Below are 10,856 nucleotides of genomic sequence, written 5' to 3'. Positions count from 1 at the left end.
TTACCTGGTCTTGTTCAGGTCCTTATATAAGTTTTGGTTTTCTTCATTTAAATCAGTGGTCTGGGGGATGAGAGGTACAGTATGCAGGCTGCCCCAGGGAGAGGGGACAACACCAGACCTCTCTCACCACGGCATGTTGAAGTCAGGTAAGAAGTGCCGGTCCATGGTCCCTACAACTGCAGCTGGCACAGTTGGGAGTGGGGTGCATGTATGTACTGGCTGGAGGACAGCCAGACACACAAACAGACAAACTTTCTGAAATATATACTAGATAGCTGTACCTTTCTCCACCCCTGCCCTTTGCTGGCCCAGTGGGGTTATAGCTGTCCCAGCCCTCATCGCTGGTCCCTTGCTGCCTCCCTGTGGTCATTCTGAAATATAACTGTCCCTCCTGCCAGACCCCCTCCTTTTCCATTTTATGAGAAACAATTGCATTCCAGGCACATCCCATTGTCCTGCCACAATCAAATCCTGACCTTGCTTTACATTATAAGAGGAAACTGTATAGCAAATTTGGTGGTCCTAGCTCTTACCTAGCTCTTGAACAAATAGACTCACAAATGGATGAACTATGGTATATAGTATATAATGTACTATATACATTAGAAATTACTATCACATTTCTAATGTATATAGTAAGATAAAGAAATATATCTCAGTGCTATGGCATTACATAAGAAGCTGATCCTGAGTTGAATCATAGAAACTGGTGCATGCACTGTTTCTTTGGGGAAAGCATACCTGATATTTCTGAGCGTGCTGAGGAAATTTACTAGGGCTCTAACTACTGTTAATCGCAAGACAACAATAAGGATGGCAGAGACCAGAGGGGAGTGCTTGGGTGGCTCACAGCCTGGTGGTGTCAGAGATCTGACACCCAGTAAAGTCCAAGAAAGCATCCCTCATGCAGGAGGCAGTAGGGTAACAAGAAGATTCACAGCCATGGGTGCCCTGTGAACCAGCACAGACTCATGTGGGAACAAGCTCTACACGGAAGCTACTACATCTGTGGCTGTAGTCACCCACCAGAAACTGTAGCCACAACCCTGCAATGTGACACCAAGTGTACAAACCAGAAGAAATCCAAAGCTTTAAGTATTTTATTTTCCCTCTATTTCCAGAAAGAACTGTTCATTATTCTGTAAGGTAGGCGTGTGTGTGCGCGCGTGCGTGTGCATAGCTACCTCCTTCAGTCTCCTGCCACTGGATTAATAAAAAGTAATTCTTTATGATAATAACCTTGTGATTTGATTACTTGCTGTAGTAATTTGATAATTTGACCACTTGATGTCTTACTTCAATATTGTTCTTAACCCAGTGATTCAATTTCAGTTGCAAATGTGATTTAATAACTATTATGTAATTCCTAATTAACTTAGTGAAATTTTAGTTGTGTTAGCATTAGTGACACATTCATTTAAATATTAATATCTGCTTGCTTATTGTATAAGACCCCTAAAAAGCACACTGAATAGGTTTATTCTTTCAAATAGCAACACAGTCTACAAGAAATAAGGTAAGTTAGCCAAGGTATCAGAAGACCATTTGGTTCTCTCCATAAATTAAAATCTTTATCCTTCAGCACCCCATCAAAACACTAGTATATTAAGTGTTAACTATTGAATTTTGGAGCATAACAAGTTCTAGGTGTCACTGAGTTCATCCTTGTAAATGTGAAAAGAAAATTATGCTTGCTATTTATCAGTTGTATTGTGATAACACTTAAAGCTCACTATAGAAATGAGGATTTGATTGTGTCAGGCTCTGTACAAATGAATGTGTGTATGTGGGAGAAGATAGTGTATGCACCAAAAAATTTACAATGTTCACATATTTTGAAACAAAGATTGATAAAGACAAAGAGGGGAGAGAAGAGAGGACAATGTTAGACTAGTGTCTAGTTTGTGCATTACCTGTTTAATGATAACTAAATCTTGTGAGATGGAGATCAGAGACCATATTATTACTGTTTATTCCACATCTAAGAAAAAAATAACCTAACAACGTACCAAGTGATCTTCAACTCCTTTATAACCTAGGAATGACGTATGTCTCACCATTCTCACATGTGAAATTAAGGCTGTGGCTTTTTCTTTAAAAAAAAAAGAAACACCTTGCACTGCTCAGTAGACAATCAGGTATCCAACAGTCTTTGGTACTTTCAGAAGGCTTTGTTTAAGAACTGTACTCTGGTTCATGATAATAGCAACTCAGCAACTGCTCTGTAGCTCCACTCCTGCAGTGATTAGGAGCTTCCTGAAGTTTACTCCAGTACTGCGGAGCTTAGAAGTTCAGTGATGTAAGACTTGCAGTTATGTAGACTTTAGTGCTCTGGTGGGCTCACTGGAACAAGAGCTCTGGTCCTGCAGAGCTGTGCAATGCAGGGTTGAGATTATGTGCAATTTAGTCTTTGGAGCTCCTACACTCAGCAGGATGAAAGCTCAGGCCCTGCAGAATTTAGCATAGGAGCTCCATGAGGCTGAATTTTCAGGGGATAAAGCCAATCTTCACATGACCTATGGGACTGATTCCTCTGGGTCCCAGATTTTCAATTAATTCAAATTCAGATAAGAGGTTTGACTGAAATCTGTGTGTACACACACGAAAGGGGGTGAGAGAAGCCAATGAAACATATCATGTCACATAGCTCCTCTAATAGCGACATCACATAAACAGTTCAACACCTGTTGCTCCTTTCTCCATGGGAAATACCACACCCACTGACTCAGCTAGCACAAGTCTCTGATCAGAAACCATAGCATGACAAATGTAGTGCTGTATTTAGATTTCTTCCAGCTTGAATTCAACACCTATAGCCCTATGGATTAAATAAAGTAATTGTCAGCATGATAGCAGAGCCAATCAGCGGAGGGGGGGGGAAATGTTCTTGAATATTTGACAAAAATGAAGGGGGAAAGGTAAAAGTTTGTCAGTTTCCAACAAATGAACACCACAAAAAATTAAGTTCATTTTTTTTCCAATGAAAACCTGAAAAAAAAAAGTGTGAAAACAGACAATTTCCATTTCAATAACACCACCAACATTCCAGCAACTATTTTTTTCAAAGGACAAATTACATCCTAGACCCACATGTATTTGCAGGCCTCAAAACCTCATCCACCCACTGCTGTAACAGCCCCCAACCCTCTGGCTCACTTACTGAAAGTCTCAGTAAGAACAAAGACAACGCCATGCTGGAGGAAACCAATGGTCGCGCTCATCCGGTGTTTTGTCTCCCAGAGAGCTGTTGCTGGATGCTTGACAGGAAAGTGTAAGCCTCCCAGAATGTACTTTATTTTGCCATATTAATATTGAGGGAGGAGGGGGAAAGTTTCTTTTGGACCTCAACTGAAACAAAAGGTATCAGCCTAATTCTCCTGGGCTACATCTAGACTGGCATGATTTTCCGCAAATGCTTTTAACGGAAAAGTTTTCCGTTAAAAGCATTTGCAGAAAAGAGCATCTAGATTGGCACGGACACTTTTCTGCAAAAGCACTTTTTGCGGAAAAAAGTGTCCGTGCCAATCTAGATGCGGTTTTGTGCAAGAAAGCCCCGATCGCCATTTTTGCAATCGGGGCTTCTTTGCACAAAACAATACCGGGTCGTCTACACTAGCCCTCTTGCGCAAAAGGACTTTTGCCCAAACAGGAGCAGCATAGTATTTCCACAAGAAGCACTGATTTCTTACATGAGATCGTCAGTGTTCTTGCGGAAATTCAAGTGGACAGTGTAGACAGCTGGCAAGTTTTTCAAGCAGCTGGAAAAGCTTGCTGGTCTAGACACAGCCCTGCAGTTTGATTTTAGCAGGTGCCACTGCAAGAGCTGGGCCTGATTCTCCCATGGCTTGGCACCCTGTGCACTATAGGCCCATGCTAAGTAGCCTGGTAATTTTACACTCTCTTTGCACTGAGGTAAATGACTAAACAGGGTGCTAGGCAATGGAGAATCCAACCCCATGGTTACCCCTTAAACTGACACAGAACCATCTACCCATGAGAAGGAAACAGAGAAGCCTTTCAATCTCTTCTTCACAGCTGGGAGTAATTTAAATCTACATTTACATTTTAAATGCCACACAATTATGCTTAGCACTGTCATTAAGCTAATTAGTCCTAACCATTTCTAGGATCAGCCTGACTCCTCACTGACACCTGTTAGGCATTCCTTTCTGCACCCTGGCTCCTTGCTCTGCTGAAAAATGCACTTGGGGCTTAGATACCACAGGGGTAGGCAATGTGTAAGTGTTACAGAGTTTCTTGGCCACCCATGAGTACTGGCTGGGAAGGGAATACACCCTGCGGTGTGCTGTGGTCCTGGAGCCTGAATGGAGGCTGGCCACTACCCCAATCTCAGAGTCTCTAGGAACATTATCAAGATACAGACCTTCTCACACCACCCTCTAAATCAGGGGTGGCCATTAATTTTTGGCCGGGGGCCACTTAAAAAATGTTTAAAGTGGTGCCAGGCCAGAAGGGGAGGAGCCTAATCTGGAAGGGGTGGGGCCAGAATGCTTCTGGGCTTGCCCACCACTAGACCATAATTGGTCTGGGGGTCAGGGAGCCCTTTTATCTCCCCCTTCCCACCAGGCACCTATGTCCCTGGCAGGGTGGGAAGAGGCTTCACACACTCACTGCCCCCAGGCTCTCATTGACCCTGAGGTGGGTGGAGCGCGTGAAGCCTCCTCCTGAACTACCCCCACCCTGTGAGGAGCATGCAGCACTTCAAAGTGCCACGCGCTGCTCGCAGGATGGGAGGAGATATCACATGCTCTCTCACCCCCAAATCCTGATTGGCCTGGGGACGGAGGAGCTGTGCAAAGCTTCGCTTGCTCTGCTCCCACCCTGTGCAAGTGTACGGCACTTTGAAGTGCCATGTGCTCCTCGCAGAGTGGAGGGGAGGGCGGAGGAAACTTTGCATGCACCTCCTGCCCCCAGATCAATTAGGGCTTGGGGGCAGGGAGCATGAGACATCTCCTCCTGCCCTGCAAGCAGCGTGTGGTGCTTCAAAGCACTGCATGCTGCCTACAGGGTGGGAGGAAGCTTTGCATACTCCCCCACCCCCAGGTCCTAATTGGCCTGGGTGCAGGGGACCGGCAGGGCCTCTGTGGGATGGATCAACCCATTTGGCAGGCCAGATCAGGCCCTTTTGCCCACCCCTGGCCTAAGTGTTCAACCCTAGCTCTTCTGGGCACAGTGCTGAACCTTCTGGCTCCCCAGTGTTTAAACATTCCCCTCCCCCAAAACTCAGCCTCAAAGATATCAAGATTCTAGCGTGCAATTTAATTCTCTCAGGGGTAATGTGGTAATAGTGGTGTAATGGGGCAGCACTCACCTGCCACGAGCACCTCCTTCTGGCCTTAAGTCCAAGTCCAAAGCCCTTTCAGCAACGCAGCTGAGTCACACCTAGTGTGAGCCAATCAACACAAACCTCTCCAGGGTACACCAGTAACAGGGCCCCATCTTGGTGCCTTCTTGTCTAGTGTCTCTCACTCTATTTCCCCACGTGGCAAGAGTGGTGCCGCCAGGGCTTCTCCTCCTGGGGACTGCTTCCTTCGCTAGCCTCACAGTCTGCACTGCTTGAGCTCTGCCATGCACTAACTGCAGCACTGCTTTGCAGCTCCCTTTGTAGCCCTTCCTGGCCCCTGATTGGCTGGTTCCTCCGAAGCTGCACTGTCATGTCCGTGGGTCTGGAAGACAGAGTGCACCAGTGACTTTGTCCTACGGGTCTTTTTTTTTTTTTTTTTAAGAAAGAAGCAAAATAATATGCTGATCCTCAGGAAAAAAAAAAAAAAGTCTTATTTAGACCTCACCTGCTTTCAGGCAGGCGTGGGGCAGATCTTAGGAATGGTTGGGAATGGCCGCATTAGTATTTTCCTATCTGCAGCATGGGGCATGGTAATGTAGTCACTAAGGTACCCCCGAAAGAAAGGTGCGTATCAAACCCCAGGTCCTGAAAGGTGAGCGGCACAAATGGACCTTGATACTCCCTTGGCACCGGGCGGGCTCTAGGCACCAGCAAAGGAAGCACATGCTTGGGGCGGCACATTGCGAGGGGTGGCGTTCGGCCTGAGGAGGAGCAGGCAGGGAGCCCCGTGGAGGCCGCCCTGAGCTGGGAGCCCCGCACCCAGCTGCTTGGAGCCTGCGCCTGGCCCCGGGGCGCTGGGAGCTCTGCGCGGGTGGCCCCGAGGCGTGGCCCCTGCTGGGGCACTTCCTGGAAGGCAGGGCGAGGCGGTCGTGGCTGCTGCTGGTGATGCTGAGCCCGGCGGGGCAGGCCGCAGCCATGGTGGCTGCTCCTGGCAGCTGGCTCCCGGCTCCCTGGCGCGGAGTTCAGGGGTTTGGTGGGCACTGGGGCCCCACCGCAGCGGGGCCCCATCCCTCAAGCACCAGGGACAAGTGAATCCCTCCTCCAGCTGCAGAGACCCCGGTGCCAGGCTGTGCTGAGCCCCGGAGGAAGCCCCCCTCTGCTGGAGCCCAGCTGCCTGGCTCCCCTTCCCTGCCTCTCTCCCGCCCCTTCTCCCTCCGCCGGGGAGGGGAGGAGAGGCTCCTCGGCTGGCCGGGGGGGAGCGGACTGTGCCGGGGCCAGGGTCTCAGGCTCTGGGCGAGTGGTGGCTCCTCCCAGGAGGGCTGGAAGCTCTGCAGGGCTGGGCCGGCTGCTGTGCCCTAGGGCATCCAGAGCGCCACCCTCACCCCTCCAGCTGCAGCCACCCCGGCCCTGTGCTCCGGGGACCCGGCAGCGGGGGCAGGTGCCGCTTTCGCCACCCCTCAGGGGCAGATCCCTGGGGCATGAGTGTCTGGCTGAGCCCGAGGTGGCCCCCAGGAGCAGCTGCCAGCGCCCGCAGCCACGAACCTCCCAGCCAGGCCGCACCTTGGGTCTGCCGGCGCAGAGCTCCCAGCACCCTGGGGCCAGTCACAGGCTCTGAGCAGCTGGGTGCGGGGCTCTCAGCTCGGGATGGTACCTGTGGGGCTCCCTGCCTGCTCCTCCTCGGGCCGGAATGTGCGGTGGAACAGCACCCTGGGCCAGGCTCCATCAGTGCCTCAGCTCCCTGCCATGGCTCCCTCCACCTACTCCCACCCCACCACTAGGGCCACATGGGGAGCATGCCTCCCTGGGGGCGAACACAGGCGAGGGGGGGGGGGCAGCGCTGGGAAATGAGGGCAGCCCCTGCAGCCAGTTTCTTCTGCACACTGGGACCTGAGAACAAGAGTGAGTGTAGAGTGCTGCTTCCTCCCAGCCCCAGTCCCACTCCACTCATGCCTCTGTGAAAAAAGCGGGGGGGAGGCAAAAAACCTAGAGCCGGCCCTGCCTTGGCATCATATGGATACCATTCTTTGCAAGGTCAGAGTCCAGGTTCGGAATGTGACAACTTTAATCATTATGTCACAACAGAGTCAGATGCCACGTGATCATTCTGAGATTCCACATGCAGTGTGGGGGCAAAAAATCCCTTGGTCATTTTTCCTACATTGCCGGGCTATTCTAATATGGAAAATATGTGGCGCTGAGGCCAGGGATCAATGTTTGGAGCCCGTTTGTGGCTTAAAGCAGAACTATTGTACTGAGAAAACTCTCGGACATGTTTCAAGGAAAGAGCAAAACAGTTTCCCTTCCTTTCATTTGCCAGGCCATTTCTGCAGTAGCTGAATTATTAAGAATGTCTGTGCTGAAAGGACAGGAGGTAACATGGACTAAAGCATGTGACCTGAAGTGAGGTAGATCGGGTTCTATATCCTGGCTCTCCGGTCAAGTCACTTAACCTCTCGGTGTCTGAGTTTCTCCCCTGTACAGTGGACTAAGCTGGGTTGTAGCTGAAGCTGTCCCACTGGAAGCCCCTCACAGGAGGTGCTATTTATCTTTTTTGCTCCAACACAATAGGGTCTCCACCTGATGCCCAATCAAACTCCATCAAGATGCAACCGTGGTGACTGTGAGCACACCTCGTGCCCAGTTCTCCTCCCACAAGATATGAGTACCTCCCACTAAAGCCCATGGGGATTAAGGGAAACGGAGATTCAGGCCCGAAGCTTTGCCTCCTGACATTCTATCATCATCATCAGTCTTCTCAACCGAGTTCCTAAAGTCTGGTCCAAAGCTCCTGGCAGTTAACAGCCCCCTTTTCCATTGTCTTTAATGGGCTTTGAAATAGGCCACTGAAAGGGCATGTCTACAGTAGGAAATGATTTTGAAATAATAGCTCCCAAAATAACTATTTCAAAATAAGCTTATTCCCCATAGAAAGCAGGAGTACAGATTTCAAAATAACCAGCCCCTTATTTCAAAATAACAGGGTTGGTAGTGTGGACACTCCACGTATTATTTCAAAATAAGGGGGGTTATTTCAAAATAACTCCCTAGTGTAGACCAGGGCAGAGTGGGCAGGAGACACTGAAGTCATGCAAGGGAAGCCATCACATAGTTCCTATTTCCTCCATTTATGTGGGGGAAAGGCAGTCTTCAGAGACAGCATCTCATCACTCATTCCCATTGGTTTTCCCATCTGCTCTGACACACGCTGCCCTTTGCACATCTGTAGTTCTAACTGGTGCTCTTTAAATGGGGCACACCTTTACGCCTGACACTAACAATCATTGTTTTCAAGAAGAAAAGGCTATTTTCAGCACGCTTACCACAGCTAATCTATGATCATCCATCATCCATTTTTTTGAGCATGGTTTCATTGACTGCTGTGGAGCCATTGCACCAGCTGAGAATTTGATCCTGCAAACTGTACAGCTAAAGAAAGTTATGCCCATCAGGCATTCCCAAACTTTTTTCCCTGAAGCCTAGCTGTGCAGCTGCAATAGGCACTGCAGCCAATTAGTAATATTTTTTGAGGAAAATTGTTCATTTTAATTACATATATATATATAAAAACTACAACACTGTGAATAAACACAGCACATTCCCTTTCCATTTTAACACAAGCAATTGTGACGAGAGAAGTCCCTAGCAATGTGCACTGAAAGAAAAGCTTCAAGACCTTTAAAACCAAACAAATTTAGTAAAACTGAACTTTAAAAAAAAGTTGAGAGCAAAATGTGGTGTTCAAACAAGGAAAACACAATTCTGTATAAAACCAAACAATAACGTAACATAATGTTAGCAAAATTGTGACAAACATGTGCGATTAATTGTTGATTTTAAAACAAAGTAGTTGTTCAACTTTGAACACTATATTGTATTGTCAATTGTGTTATGTAAAATCTAAATTTCTGAGTTGTGTATGTAAAGACTCAACCCAACATAAAATAACAGTTGCATTATAACACACTGAGGCAATAGGTACTCATCCAGTCTGGTAAAGTAGAATCCAAACTTCAATTATGTGTCATCATATTTTCTCACCACTTTATTTGTTTGGCTGGCTATTTTCTGGTAGCTGTAAATGATCCAGGACTTTCATTATCTTCTCCACCAGTACAGCTTCCTTGTTTTGAAAAAATATATCACTCCATCTCAGATTAAAATACTGCTTGCCATTTTTTACAGTTGTAAATGGTAGACTGTGTATACATTGCTTGGTTACCATAAAGTAAAACACAGTGTTGAATTTGTGAAAATTAAACTTGACATACTGCAGCTTGGATTTTTAAAATAAATTTTTCTGTACTCTGTCTAGCCAATCTTTACATCTATATCACTTTTATTTAGATTACACAAATCCCATGGAGTTAAAGATGTACCAACGTAAGAGCTTGACTGGAGTGTGCAATTGGGCCGGCAGACCACCGCCCACAGTTTAGGATCCCTTAATGTACGTTTTGTACTGTTCATAATAATTTCAGTGATTATTATTCATGTTGAAACACTAACAAATTATGCTTAGTTCAGCCTCAGGACTGCTCATAATTCTTCTAATTCTAATAACAGATCTTTATTTCTCCTTATTTCCAACTGATGGACAAAATTTTCCTCTTGCATCCACACAACACAGTTCTGTGGTTTTGCTTTCTCTGTGTCTGCAGTGCTCCCAGCCAATGTGATTGTTCAATCAATATCTGTAAAAGCAAGCCCCCTGTTGTTATGTTTTCTCTACACAATAAGAAAATCATGTACAATCAGTCTATGTGCCTAATTTCAGAAGAAAACAAACAATAAAAGGATGAGCAATGGGATTCCATGTATGTGTGTGTGTGTGTGTGTGAGAGAGAGAGAGAGAGACGGGGGGGGGGGGGGGGGGGAGAGATGTTACTCTCTCTATAATCCCTGCCTTAGGTTGTCTCCAAATATTGCCCCCAGACAGGGATGCTGAAACAATTTGTATAGTGGGGGTGCTGAGAGCCATTGAATCAAAGTGGAAACTCTGTGTATCATGGGAACCACTTAAAGACACGGCATGTGGCAGCACCCCCCCCCCCCCCCCGCATCCCTAGTTCTAGAATCTATGCCCTCAGAAACCACAGAAGGAGATGTCATACATTTAAAGATGCAGTACATGTAAAGCCGATTCATCACATCTCTCTTAAATTTGCATGACTGTATACACCAACCATACAAATGGGCTAATCCACAGGGCCAGCCCACAACATTTTGGCACCTGAGGCAGGGAGCTCAAATGACACCCCCATGTCCCCTCGCTTGGGCCAAAACTTCGAAAGGTCTCAATTCTCTGGGTCCTAGTGGCGCCCCCCACATAGTCTGGCATCTGAGGTGGCTGCCTCAGTTCGCCTCCTGGTAAGGCCAGTCCTGCTAATCCAAGGCCCACTGATTTCTATGGGCGTCTTTTTGCATTGACTTAAATAGGCTTTAGTCTTCATTCAGAAGTAGGAAAAACAGAATATTAGAGTCAAGCAAATGTGAAAGGAGAATTTTTGCTCATTTAGTGGCCAGGAGACATTTCAGGAAGTAGAGACAGCCA

General features: G+C 47.2%; 1 long non-coding RNA gene across 1 annotated transcript; it reads right to left on the bottom strand.

Annotated features, from left to right (window-relative positions):
* Window positions 1-983: 983 nt before the first annotated feature.
* On the bottom strand, window positions 984-6,052 carry LOC112547255 (uncharacterized). The gene is made up of 3 exons (XR_012901130.1): window positions 5,811-6,052; window positions 5,333-5,687; window positions 984-2,818 (listed from the first exon to the last, which is right to left on the bottom strand). It is a non-coding gene; the product is annotated as an uncharacterized LOC112547255 (long non-coding RNA).
* Window positions 6,053-10,856: the final 4,804 nt, after the last annotated feature.

The sequence above is a fragment of the Pelodiscus sinensis genome, chromosome 1, assembly GCF_049634645.1.
Source record: "Pelodiscus sinensis isolate JC-2024 chromosome 1, ASM4963464v1, whole genome shotgun sequence".
NCBI lineage: Eukaryota > Metazoa > Chordata > Testudines > Trionychidae > Pelodiscus > Pelodiscus sinensis.
The sequence above is the reverse complement of the archived record's forward strand: the minus strand, read 5'-3'. Positions and strand labels throughout refer to the sequence as shown.